The 4,318-nt window shown below is 54.2% G+C and overlaps 1 pseudogene; it reads left to right on the top strand.

Annotated features, from left to right (window-relative positions):
• The first annotated feature begins 690 nt into the window (after positions 1–690).
• Positions 691–3,230, top strand: LOC111755933 (E3 ubiquitin/ISG15 ligase TRIM25-like; annotated as a pseudogene).
• The last annotated feature ends 1,088 nt before the right edge of the window (positions 3,231–4,318 follow it).

The following is a 4,318-nucleotide window of genomic DNA, read 5'->3' as shown; positions in this document are numbered from 1 at the left end:
TGAACTACAGCTGGTCTCCTTTCTCTCATTATCCACATTTCTCTCCTCAGTGAGCCCTAAACCTCTGCCTAGTAAGTCCCTTGCTTAACTGACATTTCCCGATGGAGTCAGTGAACCTAGGACTACTCCAAAAGGATGGGTTAAACTCCTCAATTCAGCACATGGCAGGACTTGGGGGACCACAGTAAGAAATAATATGAGTGACTGGTCTAACACACAGGAGGCATTCCTGAAGTAGTAGCTGTCGTACATAATCTAGGACATTTGCCCTCTGCTCCTTTTTGTTAATCACCCTGTGCTGATGTCCTCCAAGGCAAATTCCAAGGAACCTGCTCCAAATGCTTTGGCCTTGCCATTCACAAATCCTGCACCCAGGCGAGAGGGGGAAACAGAATTTAGAAAAAAACAAAGTAAAAGATATGTTAAACAATTTTGAGGGGAAAAAAGTTTAGTTTCCCAAGTTGTACGTAAGAGACAGTGAACATTTGTTCAACTTTAGTGACCCCCAAATCCCAGCAAAATAGAAATGTTCTAAGCCAGGCTTGGTGTTGCTGGCCAGCAACCCAGGACTTCAGGGAGACTAAGACTGGAGGAAAGCAGTGGCCACAGGAAAGCATTAGCTGCAGGGTCAGGGAGTCCTGGGTCTGCAGAGCCTAGGGCCACGCCTCACCCTGCCCCACCCCGCCTGGCCTCACCCAGGGGAGCTCAGGGCTGTGCAGATCACAGTCCTGGTCCCCAGCACCTGCAGGTTGTGCAGGTGACCCAGGAGAGGGCCCCTGTGGCCCTGCTCCACGTGACTTCATGAAAGGCTGGTTCTGCCCCGCCCCCTGGGTTTCCTATGGGCTGCTTGGGCTAGGGTCAGTCACTAGTCTCACTCTCAGCAGCTGCTGTTCACATCCCGTCAAAGCTCTGTGAGTGCCATGGCTGAGCTGTGCCCGCTTTCCAAGAAGCTGTCGTGCTGCATCTTCCAGAGCTCTTCAAGGACCGGGTCACCATCCCATACGGCCACAGTTTCTGCACATCGTGCCTGGACAAGACCTGGGCCTTCCAGGGCGAGCCCTATCAATGTCCCCAGTGCCGCCCCTGCTGTACCGCAGGCCCGCTGCTGTACAAGACGAAGGTACTGTGCGCCCTGGTGGAGCAGTTCGTGCAGACCAATCAGGCACAGGCCGAGCAGGTGCAGGTGCAGGTGACAGCCTGTGACAGGAATCCAGCTGGCTGCTCCCAGGACGAGAACCGGGTGTCCTGCAACCAGTGCCCCAGGGAGAAGGCTGTGATGACCTGCCTGGAGTGCATGGCCTCCTTCTGCCTGGTGCACCTGCAGCCGCACCTCAGCGACCCAGCCTTCCGGGACCACCCTCTGCAGACCCATATCCCTGATCTGCAGGTTCACAAATGCCCCCAGCACTACCGTCTGCAGGAGTTCTTTTGCCCTGAGCACAGCAAGTGCATTTGGCAGAGCTGCCTGGTGGAGCACAAGGTCTGCTCACCCATAACCCTGAGCCAGGCCAGCGCTGACCTGGAGGCAAGCCGGGGTGGGGAGGTGGCCATGGGCCCGGGACCCTGGGTCAACATGCTATCCTCTAGGGAAAAGTCTCTGCTGATGGGCTCACTGCGCGAGATCTGCCTCTTTCCAGGCCACCTGTGGCCGCTGAGCTGGGCTGGGGGACACCATGCGGATGGGAGGGGCATCCCAGTGAGAGAGCAGAAAGGAGCTGGGAGATTATGCAGCCTTCTCCTCTCCACCTCATCCATTGCCTATTCTCCACATGCCCATTTGGCAGGGCCCAGGTAAAGCTGCCTGCCAAAGCCTGTGTTTGTCTGATGGTATTTAGGCTTCCGTGCCCCCTTAAATCCTGGTGCCACTCAGGAGGTTCCTATTAGTTCCATTTCATACTTCAGGGCTCCTGAGGTTCGGAGAGGCTAATGTAGCAGAGCTAATACAGTAAATGGCCAAGGGAACGCTGGGGCCCAGACACTGCAGTTTCCCCCCACGGAGCTGACTCCCAACCAGAGTCTAGAACGTGGGACAGTCTTGGGCAAAAGGCTTTGTGGAGCCGAAGAGTTGTGGTGGCCAGGGAGGGCAGGCAGAGCCCAGGAATACCCAGATGGGAACCAAGGAGGGCTGGGCTCTTGTGTCATAGTGCCCTCAGCCTGCTGTGTGCCTTTGAGCATGGGATTCTTCCCTAGGGACCTGGGTAGAGGGACAATGTGGGCTAGCTGCAGTTCTAAGGGTCCGGAAGGTCTGGGGATGCTTGTGGTGTTGGGGCATGTACTTTCCCCGTGGGTTCAAAGCAGAGGCTGGAGAGGCGTAGCCAGCCCCAAAGCCAGCATAGCAGAAAGAAAAAAGTCTGGTCTGGGTGTTGTCACAGCAGACTTAAGCCCGCGTGAGGTCACAGTGGGGGAGGGTGGCTCCAGGACCAGGGTGCAGGCCTTGCTCCCTCTGCCTTGGCCTGTCCAATCCTTCCTGGCTCTCTGGGGCTGAGTTGGGCTCCTTGGGAGCTTTTCTCCTGGGTCTCAGCAGCTAGACTTCAGGGCAAGAATTCCTTTGCGCTCTGTGGTCACCGCAACTTGGGCACACACGGTGTGATCCAAAAAGGTGGTGAATGGATGAATATGCAAACATTTTATTATGGCAAAAGACACACTGCTGTTAATCCTCCTCAGAACACCCCCCTATGCACACGCACACACACATGTACACACACACACACACACACACATACAGACTTGTCCCATCACCCTTGCCACTTTCTGGAGCAGTTCTGGAAGTCCTCTTCCACCAGTGTCTTAGTGAGTGTGATCAGAATACAGTGGGTGCTGCTGCTGAGTGCCATCCAACAGAAAGGCAGACTTGGAAAACATGACAGCAGTGCATCTGCGTCCAACTTATTTGCTGGATCTGACACTGTGCGACTTCTGGCTCTTCCCCAAAGTCAAAAGAACCGTGAAAGGTAAACACTGTGGACAGATTCAGGACTCAAGGCAGCCAGGACTGCGCACCTGGAGACAGTCATGAAAGAGGACTCAGAACTGCTTCAGAAAGTAGCAAGAATGCGGGGAGACGTGTGTGCAAGGGGAAGGGGTGTATTTTGGGGGATTAATACCAATATGTCTTTCACTGCCCTGATTGTCTCTGGCAGAGTGGAGCATTCACTGTATCTTTGCTGCCTGTTCCAGGAGAGAACCTGCCCAGCCTTTGGGACCTGCAGCCCTGCTTTGCCCCATAGAGCTCGGCTTTTGATTGAGTCCCTGCAGTCTCAATATCAGTCCCTGGAAACATATTATTTAAAAAGTGTTATATTTTTCTCACTCATCTGTTAAACTGACTCTACTGTCAAAGAATACAATTGCCTTTTTCCTCATAGACTTTCTAGACCTATTTTCTGTATGACAGAAAATAATATCGTGTTCCAAGTAAATCCCTATATTTGTATTTTACATTTCAAAATACCTAAAACATACACCTAAACGTACACCTAAAACATACACTATCGTGCGTTTTAGTTTTGCTCCCTGTGGCAGGGTCCCTGGGGGACTCTGAAGTCGGTCACCTGGGGTAAGGACACCCATTGCCACCTGCAAGCCAGGGACAGGTGGCGGTGGCCACGGTGGCCACCTGGCTGGCATGATGTCACCGGGCCCAAGCTGTCTCCTGTACTCCTCTAGTGGCCTCTGAATTCCCTGGGGTGCTTCTGGGTCACTGGTGTCTCCAAGGGCGTGGCTGCACCTGGAGACGGGGTTACCTGTCAGGAGGCGCAGGGACCCTTCCAGAAAGCAGGATAGATGCCCCACAGTGGGCATAGCTGCTCGGTACTCTGTGGCAGGGAGCCAAAGTGCTTTCCGAAAAATCACTTTCCCCAAATCCCAAGAGTCAAACAGAGGCGCATGCGCTTGATCACTTACTGCAGGACACTGAAATGATCTGCTGGCCCCACGTGCTTGCTGACAGCACAGGGACCAAGGCTGGTCTCTTGCTCTGTCCTTTGCACCTGACACACAGCCCGGGCCCGGGAGCCCCCTGGGGTCTTCTACCCCCGCTCACGGTTCCCCTGCACCCTTTCCCGAAGCTCAGAACTGTCTGGGTTGCATCCCTATTGTCCCAGCACTCAGGAGGCCGAGGCAGGAGGCTGACGCAGACCAGCATGGCTCCTTAGAAGTTCAAGACCTGCCTGAACTCTCAAATAACGAAACAAGAAAAACCCAAAACTATCCCCCTGTCTTCTGGCCACTGAGACATGGAGGACCACAGGTGGCTCAGAGGCCATGTGTAGGAGCTCGAGGTCTTCCTCACTTAACATTTCTCTTCCCAGATGGC

The sequence above is a fragment of the Cavia porcellus genome, unplaced genomic scaffold (assembly GCF_034190915.1).
Source record: "Cavia porcellus strain 051 isolate PalLab524CR breed Dunkin Hartley unplaced genomic scaffold, mCavPor4.1 scaffold_6, whole genome shotgun sequence".
NCBI classification, from domain to species: domain Eukaryota; kingdom Metazoa; phylum Chordata; class Mammalia; order Rodentia; family Caviidae; genus Cavia; species Cavia porcellus.
This window is presented reverse-complemented; position numbering and strand designations above follow the sequence as displayed.